Source organism: Ictidomys tridecemlineatus, chromosome 12 (genome assembly GCF_052094955.1).
Source record: "Ictidomys tridecemlineatus isolate mIctTri1 chromosome 12, mIctTri1.hap1, whole genome shotgun sequence".
Lineage (NCBI taxonomy): Eukaryota > Metazoa > Chordata > Mammalia > Rodentia > Sciuridae > Ictidomys > Ictidomys tridecemlineatus.
In genome coordinates, this window is record NC_135488.1 from 91,587,349 (window position 1) to 91,611,307 (window position 23,959).

At 41.2% G+C, this 23,959-nt stretch overlaps 1 protein-coding gene across 11 annotated transcripts in view; it reads right to left on the bottom strand.

Moving 5' to 3' along the window:
• Positions 1–23,959, bottom strand: part of Rmdn2 (regulator of microtubule dynamics 2) — a 255,562-nt gene that overhangs the window by 3,544 nt on the left and 228,059 nt on the right. For 4 of the 11 annotated variants that reach the window (XR_013429053.1, XR_013429056.1, XR_013429054.1 and 1 more), the window contains one exon: positions 6,033–23,959. This exon is cut by the window's right edge. The exons of 3 other annotated variants lie outside the window; for them this stretch is intronic. The gene's annotated coding sequence lies outside the window, so the exon portion shown is untranslated. 4 more of the 11 variants (XR_013429052.1, XR_013429051.1, XR_013429057.1 and 1 more) reach the window with 2 other exon arrangements.

A 23,959-nucleotide genomic window follows, 5' to 3' on the forward strand; every position in this document is an offset into this window, starting at 1 on the left:
CACAGCCACATCAATGTTTATTGCAGCACAATTCACAATAACTAAACTGTGGAACCAACCTAGATGCCCTTCAGTAGATGAATGGATTTAAAAATGTGGCATATATACACACTGGAATTTTAATCAGCAATAAAAGAGAATAAAATCATGACATTTGCAGGTAAATGGATAGCATTGGAGAAGATAATGCTAAGTGAAGTTAGCCAATCCCAAAAAAATCAAATGCCGAATGTTTTCTCTGATATAAGGTGACTGACTCATAGTGGGGTAGGGAGGGGGAGCATGGGAGGAATAGAAGAGCTTTAGATAGGGCAGAGGGTTGGGAGGGCAAGGGAGGGGCAGGGGGTTAGCAATGATGGTGGAATGTGATGGGCATCATTATCCAAAGTACATGTATGAAGACACAAATGGTGTGAATGTACTTTGTATACAACCAGAGATATGAAAACTTGTGCTTTATATGTGTAAAGGATTGTAATAGTACACTCAGAAAAATGAGAAATTATATCCCATCTGATTTAAATGTATGATATGTCAAGGTCATTGTACTGTCATGTGTAACTAATTAAAACCAATTAAAAAAATTTTAAAAAAGAATTGTAATGCATTATGCTGTCATATATTTAAAAAATAAAATCAATTAAAAGAAATAAAGAAATGAAAGGAAAAAACAGTTTAACTCCTCCACATAGTGACCACAGTTAATAATAATGTACTTTATATTTCAAAATTGCCAGAATAGTTCTAGCACTCTTGTACTCCTCACCTGTAATGTCTTCATATCTTCATAAAGCAAGATAATTCTCTCAGGGAGGAAGATTCAGGACACTGCACCAGAACTCTCTGTTCTCCTACAAATCCACCTCTAAAATTCCTTTTCCAAACTTTTGAAGTCTTTGTGGGTGTCTTAGAAATGGCTTTTTCTCAAGATGAGAACATGTGTCTGTAGTCACCCTGTAGTCACCCAGGGCTGGTGGGCTCAGGCTGTGCTACAGGGTTCTGTGTGGCTGTTGCATAAGTAGGGGGGATGCTCACTAAGAGAAACCAAGAATGGGGGTCAAGAGCCCCAAATATGCAGCAGCTGCAGTTTGCTGGGTGCTTAGGTCCACTGTCCTCTAATGCAGGAGATGAGGCTGGCTCTGGGCAGCCCAGATCACCACAGGATGGGGAGGGGAGATGCTAGAGAGCCTGGGTAGAGGTGGATATGACTCCTTAGGGACTTGGTGTGCCTCAGTGAAATCCTGGCTCACCCCTTGAAGTCTAAAGATGGAGGAAGTTTCTCCTATCTAACTCTTTCCTTTCAGTTTCCTAAGAAGGATGGCACCTCATCTCTTGGCATCGTCTTCCTTGTCTGATTAAGGAATAGAGCCAGTTAATCCCTAAGATCTTTTCAGCATGAACCTCCTCTGCGAGGCTGGCTACATAATTTGCAGAGTCCAGGGCAAAATGAAAATGCAGGGTCCTTTTTCAAAAGACTCCCTTTCAAAGTGCTATTAAAAGGTACTAACAGATGAAGCCCTTTCCTTTCTTCCACAGCCTCTTTCTCTTTCAACTTGCCATTTTTTAAATTTGTTATTCAATGTTGTTTTAAGTAAAGAAAATTAACACTTAACAGTATTAGCACAAATGCGGCCATTTGTCTTAAATTAAATATAAGGTACTTAAGTTATAGGCAGAATCACTGACATCATACAGATGTTTAGACTGTACACGTGAATACACGGTATTTGGTTTCTATCAGAACGATGAACACATGGCACAAAACGAACTTAGCTGCTTCCACTTCACTTCTTGGCACGTGCACACTCCACCCAAATTCTCTAGCTTTGGTTCACCAATGAGGAACATGGGTTGCCCTATTTCCCCCTTTCCTTCTTCATCAGCGTTGTGGGCATACATGGTTGGTTAAGGCAGGGAAGTCACATAAGTAAGAAAAGAGAAAGTCATCATAAAGGAAAATATTTCCCACTCCTATTAAAAAAAAGGGAAACATCACAGGATCTTATAATATACAAAGACGTTACATGAAGAGAGAAGAGACAGGAAAAAAAAATCAAATGAAAAATGTTCCAGTCTGGAATAAAACCTGTAACATTACAAGAACAACGGGACACTACTCGATACCTGTCAGAATAGCCCAAATCCTAAACAACAACAACAACACATGTTAATGAGGATGTGGAGCAACAGGCGTGCCCATTCGTTGCTGGTGGGAATGAGAATTGGTATAGCCACTTTGCAAGACAGTTTGGTAGCTTCTTACAAAACTAAACATACTCTTACCATAGGATCCAGCTGTTATGTTCCTTGGTATTTACTCAAAATATGATGTGCAAACAAAACCCTGCACACAGATGTTTATAGCACCTTTATTTATAATTGCCCAAACCTGGATAAGGCAAATGAGGTGGATAAATTAATTGTGGTACACCCAGACAGTGGGATATCACTCAGCACGAAGAAGAGATGAACTCTGAAGTAAGTCATGGAAAGACACAAAAAAACTTTTAAATGCATATTACTAAGTGAAAGAAGCCAGTCTGAAAAGGCTATATAAAGTAGAATTTCAACTATGTGACATTCTGGAGAAGGCAAAACTATGGAGACAGTAAAAAAAAAATCAGTGATTATCAGTGGGGTTAGGAGAGAAAAGGATGAATTGGTAGAGCACAGAGGAATTTCGGAGCTGCAAAGTTATATGACACTGTAATGGTGAATTCATGCCAATAAATACCTATCCAAACGTGTAAAATGTGCAACACCAGATGTGAGGCCTAATATGAACTGTGGACTTGGAGCACTAAGGATGCATTACCGCAGGTGCATCAACTAACAAGTGCAACCCTGGTGTGGAATGTTGAGGCCGGGTGCTGTGCATGTACAGGGGGGCCCTCCACACTTCCTGCTCAATTTTGCTGTGGACCTAAAATGTCTCCTAAAAATATAGTCTGTTTAAAAATTAAAAAGAAACATTCAAGAATTAATTTAAAAATAATTAAATCAAAGGCCAGAGCAGAGATAAATAAAGATGTGTAGAAATAACAAAAGTCGCTGATATATAAACAGGGTAATTCAAATTACCAAATAAGATTCAAGGGATGATAGAGTATTTATATCGACCAATTACATAAGAAGAAATAGATGTCAAACATCTGTAATCCTTTACAAACACACAGCTCAGAATTTTACCAAACCCAAACTCCATCATTGACATGAGAGCTATTTTGCAAGGAACACAAAGAAAAACAGATTCTGCCAAATTTAGAGGATATAAATGAAAAATCTGAACAAAATGAAAAGGAAATAAAGGATTTCAAAGGTTAGGAGACAGCACAAGGCTGTTAGCCTTAGAGCAGATTCTTTCCTTCTATAAAATGAGTTTTGTCTTCCTGTAGATGGATGTCTAGATTTTTTTTTAAAAAGTTTCATTTATAGTATCATGTTAAGCCAATGAAATACATAAAGTAAGGTATTATGCTACTCTATACTAGGGGAGAACATTGAGTACATTTATTGAACAGTAGAACCTAGACCTCAGCAAATATGGAAATTAGAGTGACATAACAGCATATAAGAATTCTCTCTCCTGATGATACAAACCACATGCAACAAAAAATTGGAAAGTAAACGGAGAAAGAAGGTGAAAAGTTAAATGAGTGTTTATTATTTACTAATTGCTGGGTTAAAGCAGGGACTGGCAAATTATGGCTCTCAGAACAACACTCTCTGGTACAGACCAGAGTTCAAAGTTGTTAATTTGTGGAATTTCCAATTTGTGCACAGATCTTTGGGGGGGGGGAGACAACTCTTGGCAAATGATACTATTTCTATTCCTCTAGGGGCACCAAAGCATAATAAACAATCTTGACTGATTGGTTTCAAGAATTGAAAAAAGCTGAGAAAGAGGGGGGGGGCAGGGAGCGGGAGAGAGAGGCAGGGAGAGGGGAGGGGGAAAGAGAGAGTGCCAGCGCCGCGTGGAGAGGACTTTGGAAAGTCAATCAAGGAGAAGCTGTCCTTGGGCCGGGAAATGCATCATTGGTATTCTCTACTTGCTGAGGTTAAAGGGGTAAAAGGGCCTTGGTAGGCTCACTCCAGAAGCAAAACGTTGAAGACAGAGGCACCTCTCAACTACTCCCCCAGTCAAGATTCCAGCCCTATCTTCCTTCTTCCTGAGAACACAGAGAATTGTAGGTTCAGCTTAGAAGATCCACTTAAATCTTTGGCATGCTATGGTTTCAGCTGAACCGGGCTATGTTTTAGGGTTACCAGTTCATTGGAGAGAGAGTTCTTTGTGAGGATCTCAGATTGCAGGATTTTTCTGCCTTCCTTTGATTTCCTTTTCACAAATACTCCCTGTACTTAAGCACCCCCATATGTGCCTCTCAAAACAGGGGGCAAAGCAAACAGCCCCTGCCTTCACCCCAAACCCAGTAAAGCTCTTTTAAATTTGGCCACCCTGTCCACATTGCCTCTCTGTTTCTGACCTCTCCTCTCTTACCAGGAGTTAGCAATCTACCTTTCCAGCCCCATCTGCCTGTCAGAATTCCCTCCTTGCTGTCCCTTAGGGATGAGGGCCTTTGTCACCCATGTTCACAATCAATGTTGCTAAAATCTACTTAGTAGTCGTCTCCTCCACGCCGTGCAGTGGAGGGCCTGAGCAGGTAAGTTTACTTGGGAGGCCCCAACTGTGAGAATGCTCCCCTGTTCCACCTCTTTTCTGTGTCAGTTCAGTGGCATAAAAACCCTTTCATTGCAAGGACGAGATGCACAGGCTCAGCACCTTGTCTGATCTGAAGTCAGAAGCAAGCTCAATAATCCTGAAGGTACCCCCTGTTGCAGCTTGCCAATGCCCACACCAAGGAAGGTGCTTCAGGTACATTGGGATATGCCCTAGGAAGCGAATTTGGAGCCTGGGGCGAGGCACTCTAGCACAGGAGCATGAGAATGGGGGTGTGACTGCCCCCTAGGGAATTTTGGGGTGGTTTTCTTTCACAATGATAGCAAGTGCTGCTGGCATTTAGTGGGGTTGGGGAGATGCTGGTCAACCTCCCCTGGCCACAGCAGCTGTCCCCGCAATTGAAATGCTATTCCACATCCCACACAGCTTTCTAATGTCCCACCATAAGATATGTGGGTAAAATACCCATCGTAATTGCCCAAACCTAAACTTGAATCTATTTTACACATAAACACAATTATATTTTACAGGGTGGCAAAATACACTGAGTTTTCCAAGAATTGCAAGTACCTTGTAAATCAGTGGACTGTTTTTATCTATCAAGTAATAGTGTCCTGACTTTGTTTTTATTTGATTTAAGTGCAATTTGAGAACTACAGATTTTTGCTTTTTGTTTATAATTTTCCTCCTGCACCATACAATCCATGAGGAACAACTTTGTAGTAGAAGTGTGTACTATGTAACCTGTGTTAAATGTATGTTGAGTATATGTTTATCAGGAAAGATTTCTTATGAAAGACTGATGATTAGTTAATAGAACCCATGTCCCAAAATGTTGGCCTCTTGCACATGAATTTATCAAATGGAAGAGCTACAGATTGATTCTGATGTTTTTGTGTTTGTTATGACAGCATCTCTAAAAAGTTAAATAAGTTTGTTCTGCTTAATCAGAAAACCATCTTCTGATACAAATATAGCATTCATGTTTGAAGTTTGTTTATGATCATCTGGGGAGCAAGAGCACTGATTTTATTGTTATTGGCTAATGAAAAAACAACAGAAGGGAACTTGATTTCCAGGTACTGGAAAATTAATTTATTTGGAATAACCTATTATTTAAATAACTTATGGATGAGATAGACCTTTCTGTATGATTGCTTCTTTTCTTCTGAGATGGATGGAGAAAGAAACGTGGTAGATGTTCCTTGGATGCCGTTGACTTATACTTTACTCATCTGAGAATAAGTATCTCAGGATAATTGGGAACAGCACTTTCTTAAAGATCAATGGCAAATCGTTCCTTGGTGGAATTGTTCTCAGATGTGTACTTCCATTACCTCTTCCTATATTTCCCTTTTCCCTTTTATGGTTTTAAAGCTTTCTTGATAAAACCAGCACCAGCTTCTTCTTTGAGACATTGGGAAATGTGCTTTCCTGACTTCCAGCTCTAGTTAACATAATTTGGAACTCGACTGATAGAAAGGCTCTCCTTTAATATGTAAGTTCTTTAGGAAAGGAAAACTGACACCAGCTCACTGTGTGAACACAGATGCTTCAAACTAAAACAAGAATCCCGGTTGTCTGCATGCTGTTTTCCAAATATTGATCATGGAATTCCAGGTCCTGTAAGAGTGGACCCTGCACTAATTGGGTCCATGTAGCAATAATTGTATTTCTGAAGTTTATATAAGAACCAGAAGTGCCATTACTTACCTAAGATGGATGCTTATTTCTTTCTTGTGCACCTACACCTGGGCGGCCAAGTGTGCTGGGCAGCTTGGTCAGCCTCTACCTGTGGATTCCCTCCTTGGACCCAAGGCAGCTGCTTTAGGTCTCACTACTTCCATTCGTGATAAAGGAGTGGGGGAAGGGGAGTCCTGGGCAGGAGCTCAGTCTTCTGACTTCAGATCAGTGAGTTAGTAGTAGATCCCTTCAGCTCAGGTACCTGGACTCAGATCTCTCACATGATAGCACCTTGCCACCAGATGAGACAAGCTGGGGACTCTTGTCTCTTGCTGGGCAGCTGTGTGCCATATAATAAAAAGAAGAGAAAAATGAATATTAGGGAACAATTAGCAATCTCTAATTTTAGCCCATATCTCTCCTTCCTTTTCCTACATTCCAGTCACACAAAATGTTACCCACTATGTGCTTTGTTTCCCTCCTCTGGGCCTTTGTGACCACTTCTTTGTCTGGGATACCTTTTTCCTCCTCCATTTGTCAAAATATGCCTCATCCTTCAAGGCCCAGGTAACATGCTACTCTCTCCATAACATCTTCCCAGCTTATTCATCTTCCCTTTCTCTCTCTCCTTCTTTGTTCACATTGGACAAGTCAATGGCATTATCCATTGAAAACCTTATATGATGTTGTTTATTTATAAATATATGAGTTTTATTACTTTTCTGTAAATATGTATCATTTATATCTGTTTTATTTTTCATGGTAGTGTGGAAATCTCTTAAAGCGAGGCTTTATTTATTTTGAATTTAAACCCCAATTCTGCCATTTGGAAGCCAAGTGAACTTGGCCAAGTTACTACAATGGGCTAAACTTGGCCTTTTTCTTTGGCCAAAAAGAAAAAAAAATAGAGTACTTTTACCTTCCTGAAGATTAAATGAGATACTTTATATGGACGCCTTAGCATGGTGCCTGGCATGTAGGAGGTTCTCAAGAAATATGAACTATTATCATTATCGCTGTTTTTGCTGCTTTCATTTTCCAGTCTCATAGAATCTCTCCTTTTCTGCCTGCTGGTGAGTACTAAATAGATATGTGTTATCCTGAAAGAAGATATTTGTGTGAAATAGAATTTCTCCGTGTGAAAGTAGAATTCCTAAGCTTGGCGCAGCTCTTGCGGCCCTTGGTGCCCCATCACAACTTATTTGGTGAGCATTGCTGTTCCCATTTCCAGGTGGGATTAGGGACAGGTAGGGCAGGTGACTTGCCCAAGGTGGTTTCAGCAGGTATTATGAGAGCATACTCATGTCCAGTGTTCTTTCCATTTCCCACCTCATGTCTGGCACTTTTGAAAAATAAAATCCCACAAAGGCTGTGTTATATATATATATATATATATATATATATAATTCTGCAGCACTATAAATGTAATATATCAATGCAGTTAAAAAGGAGCCAGATCTTTAGCCTTGTTAAACTTCTGAGGCTGGCTTTGAACTCAAAATGTTCCTGTCTCAGCCTCCTAAGCCCCTGGGATTACAGGTATGTCCTATAAGGGGGGACTGTTTTTTTTTGTGAGATTTGACTTTCAGTCTTGGTTTCAGTACACGAAGGGCTCCATGTTGGTATACGCCATACTGGAGCTCCCAGCCAGCAGGCATCTCAGTGAAGAAGCAGCCCATTATCATGCCTCATGAGATTGTTGGCTTGAGCTACCCCAAAGAGAACACACCTAGGAATAAGCTATTGAAAAATGTGTAGGATATAATAAAGAAAACCAGAAATGTCATTGGGGGATATAATAGAAGATCTGAATAAAAGGAGAAATATATCCTTAGATAGGAAGACTTGGAATTCTTTTTCATTTCTTTTTTTTTGGTGCTGGGGATTAAAATCAGGGTCACTTGACCACTGAGCCACATCCCCAGCACTATTTGGTATTTTATTTAGAGACAGGGTCTCACTGAGTTACTTAGTGCCTTGCTTTTCCTGAGGCTGGCCTTGAACCCACTGTCCTCCTGCCTCTGCCTCCCGAGCTGCTGGGATTACAGGCGTGCACCACCATGACTGGCTTGGAATTCTTAATATGTTAACTTAATGCATCAAGAGCATGCTGAGATGGAATCAGAGATCTTGGATGTTAGCTGCAGGCAGAAAAGTCAAGCCACATTGCAACAGTTGGGCCCCTGCAGCACTCAGGGAAGGCCAGTTTCAGGCTCTGCATTCTGCATCATAGCTGTCCATTCTTCCAGACAGGAGCTGCAGAAGGAGACGGCTCAATTTCCTCACAGCAGAGCCCCCCAACCCCCCTTCTGATGATAGGGAAAGTCTAGAAAAGCCATGGGCGGAAGTATAATGATATCTGAGGGACATGGGAAACCTGAGGTTTAGGGAAGCTGCCAATTCAGCGAGATGGAAACCACTTTCTTGCCAGGAACTTACACAATGTACGACCTGTCGGCCTATTATGCAGATATAATGGAAGAGAAAGTGCTTCCACTGCTCATTCCACAGCTAAACCACACAATCTGGCCACTCCTCACCTCGGAGGCAACAAAGACACATTCACAGGGTTTGGCTCCTTTCCCCCCCCCCCTTCAGATGAAGGAGCCAGTCACGCGAGGCTGGCCTGCTGGGACCAGCTGGGAGAGTGCAGCCTGGATGCCACAGGGCTGTATCCTCTTTCTTCCCATGATATCTCCTCCCATGTGCCCAGACATATGAGTCCTGGCAGTGCCCGCTAATGATACAGCTGGTAGTATCTTCTGTCTTCCCTCCAGGAAGCTTTGTTTGGTTTGAAGCCACTGAGCCAGGAGACAGAAATACTTTGGAGACACCTTGTGATCAAGCCAGCAAAAATTCTGTACTCTTCAGTAAGTCAGCAAACATATTTTGAGAACCAATGAATAGGCTCTGTGCCAGGGGTTGGAGATTGGAGTTTTCTTTTTATTATCTATCAGACCAAAGGGCATGGCCTGGGGACCTGGTCTAAGGGAAAGGTGTTGAAATACCTGAGTTTTGTTCCTGGCTCTGTCAGGTAACTATGGGACAGTCATCTCTGAGCCTCAGGTTTCCTTACCCACTTCATTAGTGGAGGGTGCAGTTGGGGGGGCCCACCTCTGACATTCTATGTGGGTGAGTCTGTGAGCATGAGCAGAATTATGAGCACCTGGATGAATCTTTTTTTTTTTTTGCATTCTTAGAAAAATTTGGGCAACTGATTTTTCCTTTTATTATGTCATAGTTGATACACGAGAAAGAACGTGAGAAGCACACAGGTAAGTGACAAAGCCCAGTAGAGACCCTGTGAGATTTCCTTCCATGCACATGATCAGTACCATTGCTTTAGCTGGTGTGCTCCTCTCCTGGTTCTTCCGCATAATACCTCTAGAAGTTACCAGCATTCTGAATTTTATTTTTACAGCTCGTTGGTTTTAAAAAATAATCTAGCATGCATGCTTATGATATCAAATAATGCATTGTTTAACTTTGCTTGCTTTATCAAATGGTTATCATATGCAGTATTCTTATTATTTGTTTTTTTAACTCAATATTTTGTTTCTTAGAGCTATCCATGCTCATGTAGTCATTGATTATTTTAACTATGGTATATAACATTTTGTTGTCCGAGGAGATATAAATAGTTGTTTATTCTTTTTCTTTGAATGTTTTTTGGTTGCTATTACCATGTTGCTATGAACATTCCTATACATAAATTCCATGCAAGAATTTATACTTAAAAATAGAATCACATAAATCTTGTGCACGTGCGCAAGAGTTTCTCTAGGGTAGACTTGCTAGGCTACGTAAAGTTGTGAACATTCAACTTATTTCTTCCCAAACAGTTGTACCATTTTAGACTCCTATCAACAGCATATGAAAATTCCAGTTGACTCACAACTTTGCCAAGTCTTTGATAGTATCAGATTTCTTATTTTTTGCCAATCCAGTGGGTGTAAGCTGGAAGCTCCCTGGTATCTTCATTAGTGTCTCTCTGTTTACTAATGAGGTTGAGTCTTCTTTTGTGTGTCAGGCCATTTATGTTTCCTGCACTGTGGACTGCCTGTTCCTGTCTTTTGCTCATTTTTCTGCTAGGTTGTTTGGCTTTGTACTGATTAACTTATTTATTAGACTTTGAAGAGATTTTTAAAACTCAATCCTCTTTATGCAAATTTTACTGGTTGTATATTGCAAATACGTTCTCCTGGCTTGTGGCTTTCTGATTGATTTCTTCATTGGGTCTGTGTTAAACAGAAGTTCTTAATTTGAATGTAGCCAAATTCATTAGGTTTTCTTTTGTAGTCAGCACTTTTGTATCTTGTTTAAGGGCTTCAGCACCCTGAGGTTCTACAAATGTTCTCCTATATTGTCTTTGTTTTAGAGTATTGCCTTTTATATCTAAGTCTTCAGAATGACATCTAAAGGATTTGATTTTTTTGCATGGTGTGAAGCAAGGTGCAGTCACAGTTATTTTTTTTTTTTTTCCACGTGGGTAACCAGTGGCCCTATCACATTTGTTCAAGACTTAAGGTTTTCCTTCATGGCCTGGGGGCTTCTATGCCATTCTCAAATACCCACACTTCTCTGCCTCCCTCATCCTGTAGTCTGTCCCACTGGACTAATTGTCTGTCTGTGTCCATACAACACAGAGACTTCGTTATTCCAACTTTGTAGCACAACCTGGTTTTCCTCTTCAGAAGTGCCTTGGTTATTCTTGGGTTTTTGCTCCTTCTTATAAATTTGAGAGTTATCGGTGAAGCTCCTCAAGAATTTGGTGTGGCTTTTTATTAAAATTGTGTCCAGTCTTTAGATCAGTTTGGGGAAAAGTGACAAGATTATGTTACAGTCCTTGAATAGCTGATAGTCTGGGGAACAGAGGGCTGGGGAAGAGGGACAACATGCTGTTATAATATCAAATGACAAATATTATATATAAACATGGAACACTCGGAGAGTTGGGGGTGATGCATTATAGAGAGATAGCCTGTGTGAAGTTCCTCAGAAACACAGATTTTAAATCCCATTTTCAGATGTCATAAAAAACTGACCAGTGTGCTCATCCATTATTTCCTCTGTATCCAAACTTTGGCATCAGTTCACCTCAATGGTTCTGATACTGTGCTATCCCATGCTCTGAATGTTTTGGTTACCTTAGGAGGTCAGTCTCACCTTTCTCAGACAGACCTAATTTGGGTCCCTTTAGTCTTTCATGAAACCAATTTGTGCCAATTTTGTAAGCTTGACTTTTTTTTTTTAATTTTAATTTTTGTAAGCTCAACTCTTGATAGCTTTGTCTCCAGGATTTCATTCAATCCTGGAGCAACTATCACCTGGTCATACTTTAAGCATCAGTTAGAACAACATCACCAACAAGTGCCTGTCATGGCGTTAGACATGGGCACTATGACACTGACCCACAGTCAAGGGGTTTAGAGCTAGACCTATTTGGGTTCAAGTCAGGGCTCTGCCTTTGCCGGATGACATTGGGTCAGCCCTTTAACCTTTCTGATGATGTGGTTCTCCATGCATAATATGAGTTGATAAGTTTGGATTGAAGATAATATATATAAAGGATCTTACACATATGCTCTTTTAGTCAAAGAAGGAACAACAACAACAACAAAATGCTAGTTTCAGAAACTAGAACAGAGGAAGATAAACTTGTTTCATGAGATCCTTTTATCCTGGGAGGAGAATATGAAGTAGAGAGAGTTAAGCCACCACAGAAGACATGTGCTGGGAGGAAAACAAATAACAACATAGTGCAAAGAATCCCACTTACGCTCTGATACAGAAAGCGCTTACGCTATCACGTACCCGGGATCCCTTAGAGCAAGGTGACCCATTAGAAGTGGATGAAGAGCAAAGCACAATCCAGGGTGGGGATGAACAGTGGATGTGGGAGGGAGGAAGGGCAGCAGGTGCCACCAGGGAGTCTGTTCCACATGCTGGCTTTATGTGGGGACACAGATTTGAAGCCAAGATTTCCAGTGGGTCCATCATGGTTTTAATGATGATTAGAGAGACTGCCAGGAGTACCAAACACAGCGGCATGATCAATGTGGGGAGCAGCTGGAAAGGCAAGTCTCCTTGGAAACGATAAGTTTCCATCCCAGTTTTGAAGGGCGCTAGAGTGACATTTTCCAGGTAGAGGGAGCCACCCAAGCAAAATATGTAGGCAGAGAGCCAAGAGGTGGTCCTGGCATCTGGGGATCCTTTGGGATAGTCTTGAGCCCTTTAATTCCAGACTTTGGATTTCTTCATGTCCCTGAGGAGAACATGACCTGACAGGGGTGGAATTTGGAGGAAATTGTCCTGGCACCAGACAGCTGCCAATTTTCCCCTTTGCAAATTTTATTTCATCACAAACATTTTGGAAAACGCTGTCACGCATGTCTCTCCTGATGTGGTCAACATCTGTCTCTACCACTGGCAAATGCAGAACATTTACAAAATCTGTACAGCATTCGTGTCTAACAACCTTTGCTTTAAACATCGAGAAGCTGACCGCAGACTTAGAAATGACACACATTCCTCTGAAATAATTTAATCCAGCTTCCCTCACTGTAGCAGGATCCAGTTGTCTGGACAATGGCATGGGTGTTGAAACCTGGGAGTCTAGCGTCGCAGTTAATCTTAGAAACAAGAGTAAACTTAGCAACTTTCACTTTCAGTTTGCATTCCTTGGAAGAATGACATTTTGAGAGTTTAAAATGGCTCCATATTTAAAAGCATTCTGCATGCACTACCTTTTGTACCATCAGTAGGGTTTTCCTTTTCAAAAGAAGGTTGTATTTTTGTAGCATGTGGATATAATGGCCAGTTGTGTTTCAAATTGAGGTTTGAATGTTGGCTGAACAGAATTTTCCTCTGTTATATTTTGAGAGGCCAGAAAGCTTCCTTAGTCCCTAGAAGGAATAGATTGATAGCTCCTTCGTTGCCAGGTGGCAGAAGCCCACAGAAGGTAGGGACACCGAGTACTACAGGGGCAAACCATTTGAGGGCAGGGAAATATTTGAAGGAACATAGACTTTCTCAGTCCAAAACATCCCACCCCCCTCTTACAAGACTGCAAGCAATCCCTTCTTAACCCAAGTTACTTGTAATCCACCTGCAATTCATCTTATGGGAATAGCTGTCACCAGGCTGTTCCTTTTTCCCTTTGGGACAAGCATGTCCTGAGAAAACTTCTGATGGAGAATTGGAGAGAGCAAGGCTTTAACTGCATTGACTGACTTGCAAGTCACTTCACACTCACCAAGTGACTGCTTTCTCTGGAGGTCATTCCTACCTGACATGGGTAAGGCCAGCTGAATTTGTCAAAAGGGGAGTTGTAAGGTGAATAACAGACCCATCTTCCTCAGTTTGTCCCTAACTCTAGGCTGGGAAGAGAATTTCATCTGCAAACAACAGAACTTCCAGGGGAGAGTCTTGGTAAGAAGATCTAGATTTTGAATTCTTCTTTGCCTTTGCTCTTTGATGAACTAAGTCGGTCTTCATTGTGATCCTGGGTGATTTCTTTTTTCCATAGGGAAGTGAAAACTGGGAGTGAATGGTGCAGAATATGAAGAGGTTCGTGGTAAGTCAATTTTTCTTAATGATTCATTCATTCACTTTTATAACAAATGTTTTCTGAGACCTTCTATGTGCTGGCTCCCAGGCATGGTGCTGGGGATATGAGAAATATATTGACAAACAAAATTAATCATTGCCATGAACCAGGGATATGACATTTGGGAAGGTTAAAATCCTCCAAATGAAGACACTAATTCCATAAAATTCTCTTGCCCCCGAGAGGGGGGGGGAGGGAGGCAGAGAAAGTGGGGGGAGGGAGGGAGAGAAAGAGGTGGGGGAGGGAGGGAGAGAAAGAGGGGAGGGGAGAGATTTTTTAAACACTTTTGGAAAACACTATATTCTATGATTTTTTAAATTGCAACATAAAATAATAAAGGCTTTAGTATGTTCTATATAAATTCTATTATTCTTTGTTTAATTCAACATTTATCTAAACACTGAACTATAGAAATGTGCCTACGAATACTTGGGGATTAATTTTCTGTGAAACACCTATTGAGGCAACTCAGCACAAAGAACAAATGTTAGAAACCGTTGGGATGACAAGGCTGGCTGTGCTTAGTGGGGTCCGGTGCTGCTGCCACCAAGTGAAGCCCACCACGGAAGCCACTGGGCCTGTCCTCAGGGGCCACCAGAGACACATCCTGCAGTGCACAAGTCTCTCGGCTGCGTTCCTGCCCTCTGCACAGTGACCATGCCAGCCACCTGCCCATCTGTTTCAGTTCATATACTCTCATAGTCCTGCCTCCAAACTTACCTTTGTCTGGAAGCATTTTCTGAAGTGGCATCATTAGAGTAAAAGAAAATTAATTCTATTTTCTTATTACAACAGCAACATGAGCTTATCATAGAAGCAGTATAAAATGATATCAACCAGTAAAAGAAAATAAAAACCCACCCAGTAATAATTACTGGTCTGTCCCCTCCCCTGCCCCTGTCACATCCCAAAGGGGATTATTCGACCTTTTCCACTCATTACTACTTTGTGTCATCGTGTCCTGATGGCATTGTGCTTTTACTGCCCCCATACTCTGTAATTGCTCATAAATATTTGGTGAAAGGGTGACCAATTCTAGGCCCCTTTCTGGCTCTAAACCTACTTGATCTTTATTGTTATTTTTCTCTGTGAATCTTATATATATGGCTTCAATTTATTTTGTATTGATTTTTGAAAAGTAATGTTAGAGTATTTTTTTTTAAACAACAGTTTTAGATTATAAAGAAATTGATCAGATAGTTAGAGTCTATCTCCAAACACGGTTTCCCCTATTGTTAACATCTTGAATAAGCGTGGAACTCTGGCTACAATGAGTGAAATATTGATAGGATGTTACTAAAGTCCATTGTTTACATTAAGGTTCAAGCTGTGGTATGCAGTTCTGTGGGTTTTAACAAATATATAATGCCACATACCCATCACTGCAGTGTCAAAAAGAAGAGTTTCACTGCGCTAAATCTTCCTTTGCTCCATCTCTTCATCTCTCCTCCTTTCTCCCTTCCAGCCCCTGGGAACTACTGGTCTTCTTACTGTCTCCATAGTTCTTCCTTTGCAAAATGCCATATAGTTGGAATCCTACAGGCTGTAACCTTTTTAGTATGGCTTCTTTCGTGTCACAACATGCATTTTAAATTTCCTTCATATCTTTTCATGGTTTGATAGCTCCTGAGATCTGACAGTGAATGTAAACAGGGCTCTTTGCTCCTTTGGTTAAACCACAAAAATGGGCTCTGGGTCTTGCACTGGTGGGTGAGGCTAGTCTCCCTGAAAAGAAGTGGTCAAGGCAGATGGGATCCATGTATCAGTAGCAGTTGAATTCCTTGCTTTGCTCCTCTTGCATGATTATTTGGAAATAGTCTTGCTTACTGGGCCAGGCTGGGACAGCTGGGAGAATGTTGGGGGATGCTGTGGCACTCAGGCACACACCCACTGGGAATCAGTACCACAAAGAAGCCTCCTGGGTAACACATGTGGAGTTTGCAAAGTCAGCCAGAGGCACAACCACAACTTTTGTCTTCCGCCTCTCTGCAGACCTCTCTCTGCTAGTCACCCCTGTGAATGGTGATTTCTCAGGGGACCCATCCCTGACAGCCAGACCTCAGCCCCTGGAGGCTCATTCTAACCCACCCAAATGCTCCTCTCTGAGAAAGGACCCAGGAGGATTTGCCCAATTCTTTCTAAACATCCCAAACCAGTGAAGCAAATGGAACAGACTTTAATAAGGTAACAAAGGGTAAGGGAAGAAACACGTTCTTTCAGCCATCTGAGAACATGCTTCTACTCTCCACACCACCATGCTGGAAGTAGCCAAGCTGAGCCTTGGGGAACTGGTGGTGGATGGTTTGGAACTGGATCATAAGGAAAGCAGAAGGGATCTCTGTGAGATGATGCCAAAGGCATCAACTCTGAGTGCCAGTCTTGACCTGGTGCCTTAATTAAGTTCATAAACCTTTTTAACCACTCGTTCCTTATCTTCAGAACAGGCAAATAACTTGCTTGTTATATGAATTGACACATGGATATTCCTGGCACATGGTAACCCTCAGAAAATATGAGTTTCTTTTCCTTTTAAGGAAGTCTTGAGAATGGCAAAGGGGCCATCAGATTCAGGGGTGGGCAGACATGAGGACAGAGTTCCCACTAATGGCAGGAGCATAGGATCTGGGAAGGATGCAGTCAGCCTACGTGTAGCAGAGACAGGGTAAAAGGACCAGAGTAAGAGGAAGATCAGGTGTCTGAGAGCTCATGGGAGGGCACCAACTGTTGGGGGTACAGGGAAGGAAAGGCTCCTGGAGGGGTCTCTATAAGCCTACTCAGAGGATTAATAGGAACTGCCTGGGAAAAGTGCACAGGACAAGATTCTGGACAGGGGAGCAGTAAATGTAAAGACTTGGAAACAGGAAATCTTAGTGCATTAATGGTAATACAAATATCCATGATAATAGCATTAACTGTGGTCCTACTCTGTACTAAGTACTCTGCTCAATGCTTCATAGAATATCATTAATTCTCACAACAACTCTTTGAGCAGCATATTATTGGTCAGCTTGTTTTACAGATGAGGAAATCAAAGCTCAGAATGATCAAAAAGTAAGTCCTGGATTTTGCAGATGGTGAGGATGGGTCTTTGATGGAGACTTGTTGGGTACCAGAGCCAATGATCACTACGAGCCAGTCTACAGAGCCGTCTTAGGGAATTGGCTGTGACTGAGGAGGAGCTTTCTGTAGATGTTGGGGTGGCCATGGCTCTGGGCAAGCCTGTTAAATCAACATTTAAGAGAACAGAACAGGTCCACACGGCCACTGTATTTTTCCCTTCCCACTCCTTGTGAGTATGGCAGATGCCCCTGAGGTTGGTGGAAATCACTCTGGTGACCGACTAAACAACAACCCATAAGGACATTTCTCGCTAGAGGTTTATGTTTATGGGAGGAGGTGCCTGGTGCCAGGCACAGAGACTGCCTTGCAAAAGGTGCCCTGCAAGACTCTGCACAGAGTCACAGCCTGGTGAAATTTAGATGACCTTGAATGCGGAGAAAGTGTCACTGGCTGGGTCTTGGAGTTCATTGGTTTTGCAGAGAGTTTTGTAGAAAATGTCTTTTTTTGCAAGAGAGTTTGGCCCAATTGGGGCATAGTAATGGAGTTAGGAGAATTTGGTGGATTTAGGTTGTCAGGATTTAGGTGGAACATATTTCAAGCCTTCCAAGGAAAAATTCACTTGACATACATAGAGAATAATTGGTGCTTATAAGTTCCATATATCCTGATATTTTTTACTGTTAAATTTCCTACCATTATTTTAAAAAGTAAATACTCATTATGAGCACATGAAAAGATGTTCAACATCACTTGCTGTCAGGGAAATGCAAATCAAAAATCATGATTTTGCACTCAGTAGGATGGCTGTAATCAGAGAGAAAAGTAATGAGAGTTGGTCAGAATGTGGAGATGGGAACCCCCAGACACTGCTGGTACGAGTATGAGCTGGGGCAGCTGCTTTGGAAAACACTGTTAAACAGGTGCTCAAAAGTTTTCACTCAATGACCATATGACTTAGCAGTTTCACTCCCAGGTATACATCCAAGAGAAATTAAAATGTGTCCATAAAAAAAAAAAACAAAGAATGCCCCAAATCATACATCAATGTTCATAGCAGCACTATTTATCACCAAAAGATGGAGACAACCCAAATATCCCTCAAGTGATAACGCATAAACAAAATATGATATAACCACATAATGGAATATTATTATGCCTAAAAAGAAATGAAGTAGTGACGGACTTTTGCTAAATAGAAATTACTAGTCACAAATGGCCATATAGAGTTGATTCCATTTAAGCAAAATGTCTAGAATTAGGAAATCCATATAGATATACCATAAATGGTGGATGCTTGGGGCTAGGTGTGAGGTGGGAAGGAATGGGAAATGACTGCTAATAACTATGGACTTTCTTTTTTTAAGATGACAAAAATATTTTAGTATTGATTGTGGTGGTATCTGTAAAACTCTGAATATACTAAACCATTGAAATGTACACTTTTGACAGGTGAATTGTATGACATGTGAGTTATATTAATAAAGATATTTTGCACAAAACTGCTGTTATGATCATTATAACCCCCACATAAAGGGTATCATGGACACTTTACTCTCGATTCTGTATTGATTCTCATAGCTTCTTTGGGCAGGTGGGAAAAATGGAGTCATATTTACTAGATGTCAAGGCCAGACAGTGAGATCATGGAGCTTTCCCAAATTGCAGAGGTTCATTAGGCACCCACGTTTTCAGGCAACCGATTCTGGACAGGCTTGATAGGTCTGTAGTTTCTGAGCTATGTTCTATAGAGTGTCTCCAGGAAACAGTGCTGGGTGGGAACAGTAGCCATGCACAATGAGTTGCCCATTAGGCTGAGCTCTGGTCTCCCAAATGGTTTGAATCAAAGCACTTCTGGGGTTAAATCGATATACTGAGTTCGTGCATAATGCTGTCTTTGTAAAAGGGTTTTCCAGCCAAAATTCACTCCCCTCAGACCCACGGTTCTCAGATTGCAAAGACAATGAACATAACCCTCCCCTTGACATCAGTATCCAAAGCACTGATGTATCTTTTAGAAAAATGTCCACATTTCCAACAGAAAAGTGCTAAATTGGGCTGCCAAGATCTCGTGGCTTTGGTGTTGAGTCTTCACAGAGGAGTGCATCCACAAGGTATGTATTTATAGCGCTAATTGTCCATGAAGGAGCAAGAAATGCTGCCAATGGCCAAATGTATTCTGTTGCTAGAAAACAATGCAGCTGAAGTTTATGAAATTATCAGAGCACAATGTTACTTAAACTAATATCGTACAAGATGTCCTTGTCCCTAGAAATGCTCACAGCCTCATCCAAGACTGTCTTTAGAAGCAAAAATTGTTTCCCAACAAAACCTAAGTTTGTTCTCAATTTGTCTTAACAAGGAATGACATAAGTTTACCAGACAAAGGACTCCATTTTTTTTTGTTCCCTGTGTTTAATCTGTGCGGACAGAAAGCTATAAATATCGTAAGTGGTTGTGGCCGGCTGGCCGTGGAAGGGCCCATTTGTTAAGAACCATGGTTTGTTGGTTTCTTGTGTGCTTTCCAAAGGCCACCAGGCTGTTTCCCCCTGACCACTATGAGGTCTAGAGAACAAAAGCCAGGGCCCCTGGAGCCTGTGTTGAAGGCTGACATGACCTTTGACCGCCACTAGCGAGGCCTGGAGGGAAAGAGGCAGAATTAGGCTCCAGTAAACGTTTAATGACAGATCTTGTTAGGGTTAAAAAAACAGCTCTGGCCTCCAGCTGGGACTCCATCTGGGGAGGCGCTCAGAAGGCCTTCATGACAGCCACCCGGGCACCATGCTCAACTGCACCGGACGGGCGCCTGCTAGGCAATCCTCCGGAGTCTGTTCCTGTCGAGGACACCCACCCTGCATCAGTCTGAGTCCAGTGGAGGATGTATTTCCCCCTCTGTGGCCACCAGCACCCGCTCACTCCTCCTGTTGCTATGATAAGGTCCTGATAGGGGCAAAGCACCAGATACTGGAATTTCTTTTATGAATAACAATTATCCAAAAGCGATGCAGCATGCCCTTGGCAGCTCTAGACTTAGTACCACGATTCTCATTAATCAGAAGCCTCCCTAGCAACTCAGTCCTTGCAGTAATTTGGCATTTTACTGAGGCATGGAATTGAGCACCTTGGCTCTTGATTTGCCTTGTGTACAGTAAGGCATTGTGGAAAAGGAACATTAAGGGTGCGGTAAAACACCAGGAAAAGCTGAAATTATGGTGGGATGTGGCTCCTCATTTCTGCTGGGGTGGAGAGTCCATCTCTGCAGATGAACTCCACCTGCAGTTATTTCTTTATGATATCTCTTTTCAATTTTGCTTTGGTTATCTGAGGTTCAGTCTTGTCCTCACTTGAAACCCCAAGGACTCAATTTGCACAAAATCGTGGGGTTACTGCACCCACCCCAACTCCTGCCACCGCACAATTTCCAAAGATGAAAGTGATGCCTGTCGCAAAGGGCATAGCATATGGGAACCAACTTGTGGTTTTGGCTTCTTTGAATCCATAAAGGATGAAGAGGCTCAATGTAGTTTTTATAATCTGCCACTCCCCTTTTTTTTCTTGGAATTAAAACAAAAATCTCCAGGGTGGTGTGGAAGTTTCAAGGAATCTGATAAATTCTAATGAACCTATCTATATTCATGCTGAAAGAAAAACACATGATTGCTCACAGGAAACAGAAGCACCAAAGATGATCTGTGCATTTAGTTCAGAAGATGCATTTTTGAAGGAAGAGATTCCAAGTGGCTGAGATGCCTTTTGGGACCTCAGGAAGTTTAGGGCAAGGTAGTGCTTAGTTACATCATAGCATTTCACTCATTGGACTGCCCACTCATGAACCACTGGGTAGGACACTTTAGATAAGACTGTTGAGTTGACTTCTGGGGACAATTGTGTGGGAGGACTCCTTCTCTCTCTTTCCTGGGATGTATTTTATTGGAGAAACTTCTTAATCTGAGAAACATGAACTCACCCCACAAATTATTTCCATGAGATGGTTATGTCTGTGTTCAAACTTCTCAGACAGCTGAGAACACTAGTAGTTCTTTCTGGATCACATGCCCCGGGGGCCCTGCCTCAGGGTGACCCTCCCCGACTTGTTGCCTTGGCAAGGGAATACTGGGGAACTAGAAAGTTTGCACACGCTCTTGGTGTCATACCAAAAAGCTGGAGGACCCGCTTTGCTCACTGGACTGGGGGATCCTCACTGGTTTGCTCTTTTTTGCATCTAAGCCCGCAGTCTGACCTCACACTTTCTACCCTCTTGGGGCTCTCTAGATCACGGACTAGCCACGGTCTAAATGAATTAACTTAGGAGGTGATGTCCATTTTACAGCCTAATTTTACAGTTGAGAGAATGGAGGATTTGAATCTAGAAATTCTGGCTCCCACCCTTTTACCACTGTGCAGCGTTTGCTCTTGCTAATTACCTACCCCTCTCCTCTTTAAAATGTTCTTCTGCCCTGGCTTCTATTTTTTTAAATTTTTTTTTTTAAGAGAGAGAGAGAGAGAGAGAGAGAGAGAGAGAGAGAGAGAGAGAGAGAGAGAGAGAGAGAATTTCAATATTTATTTTTTAGTTTTCGGCAGACACAACATCTTTGTTGGTATGTGGTGCTGAGGATCGAACCCGGGCCTCACGCATGCCAGGCGAGCGCGCTACCTCTTGAGCCACATCCCAGCCTCTGCCCTGGCTTCTATGTGCACACATCCCTTGGTCTTTTTCTATCTCCTTGTTTTTGGCTTCCAACACCTATGGGTAATATTTACCCAAGATTCTTAACCTTCTCTTTTCTTTTATCATTATCTATAACTGTTGTCACAAATGACACACACATATTTATCTCTAGTTGATATTCTGACAACTACTAACATATACCCACTTTTCTTCCACTATCACCATTTCCAGTTATGACTGCGTTACCCTACCCCACAGCTTACGGGAACACACTTTTATGAATGTATAACAGAAAAAAAATGTTGTTCCATCAAAGAGATAACCTGCCATTCTGTGTTTATTGCAGTACTAGTTTCAATAGCTAAGATATGGAAATCAACCAAAGTGTCCATTGATGGATGAATGGATGAAGAAAATGTGGCATGTATACAAAATAGAAAATAATAAGCCATAAAAAGAATGTACAGCAGCATGGCTGGGATGGGAGGACATCATTTTAAGTGAAATAAACAGTCACAGAAAGACAAAGACTGCATGCACTCACTCATTTGTGGAAGTTAAATAAGTTTATCTAATGGAATAAGATAGTAGAATAATGGTCTAGGACAGGACAAGTGGGGGGATAGAAAGAGGTTAAATAATGGCTACCAAAATAAACTTACATAGGAAGAATTAGTTCTTGTGTTCTACAGTATAAGGTAATTCAAATGTACAATAATTTATAATTTCAAAGTAACTAGAAAAGTCTGAATTTTCCACATGTATAGAAATGATAAATATTTGAGGGGGTGAAAATACTAATTAACCTGATTTGATTATTACAACTTGTATACATGTGTTGAATTGTCTTACTATAAATATGTAAAAATACTATGTCAATTAAAATTAAAACTAAAAAGGATATGCAGAAAAATGCATCACATCCTAACTGTATAGTTTGAGGATTTTTCATACAGGGAACACACTTTTGTAACCAGCACTGAGACCAAAAAGCAGAATATCCTCAGCACCCCAGCCATACCCCTCCACTGCTCACGCCCACCTCACCCCAAGGACAGCCCACTGTCACGATGATTCTTAACACCACAGAAAATGTTTTCCTGTTTTTGAATTCCAATAAATGGAATCCTATTTATTCACCTTTTGCACCTGTCTCATTTCCATTTGACATCATGTTTACAATATTCCAGGTTATTGCATATAGAGATATTTTATTCATTCTCATCACTGTATAATGTTTTATGAGGGGAAACTGCACAAGTTATAAAATCCATTCTGTTACTGAAGAACATATTGAATGGTTTCTAGTTTGTGGTAGTTATGAAAAATCCTACTTTGAACCCTCTTGTGTGTTTTTGGTGAATATATCCCATCCTCTTGGATATGCCGAGGAAAGGAATCACTGAACTCGGTTACCTGTTTTTGCCTGATTTCTTTCAGTCAGCATAAGGATTTTGAGATTCAGCCACATTAGGTATTCAGTAGTTCATCACTTTAATGGAAGACTAATGTCTTATTGTGTGGATATAAAACTATTTATCCATTCATCTGCTGATGGACTTTCAGATTGTTTCAATTTTTGGCTGTTGCAAATAAAGCTGCTGAGAACATTCAGGTATAATCTTTGTGTGGATATCTATCTATCTATCTATCTATCTATCTATCTATCTATCTATCTATCTATCTATCTTTGTTGTCATTGTTTGTTTTTGGTTTTTGATTAAATAACAAGGAGCAAAATGACTGGGCTGCATGGTAGTGGTGTACTTAACTTTTTAAGACGTTGTTAACTTGTTTTGGTAGTGATTGAATTGTTTTATATTCTGCACATCAATATATAAGAGTTCCAGTTTTTCCACATACTTGCAAACATTTGGTATATATAGTCTTTTAAATTTTAGCCAATCTAGCCAGGTGCCATGGCCCATGCCTGTAATCCCAGTAGCTTGGGAGGTGGAGGCAGGAGAATCATGAGTTCAAAGGCAGCTTTAGCAAAAGTGAGGCACTAAGCAAATCAATGAGATCCTGTCTCTAAATAAAATACAAAATAGGGCTGGGGATGTGACTCAGTGGTCAAGTGCCCCTGAGTTCAATCCCCATTACAAAAAAAAAAAATTTTTTTTTTTTTTTAGCCAATCTAGTGGGTGTGTAATGATGTCTCATTGTGGTTTTAGTTTGTATTGTACTCATACATGGTAACTCACGACTGATCAAGTTGAACATTTTTGTATATTTTTTGGTCATTCATGTCTTTTGATGAAAT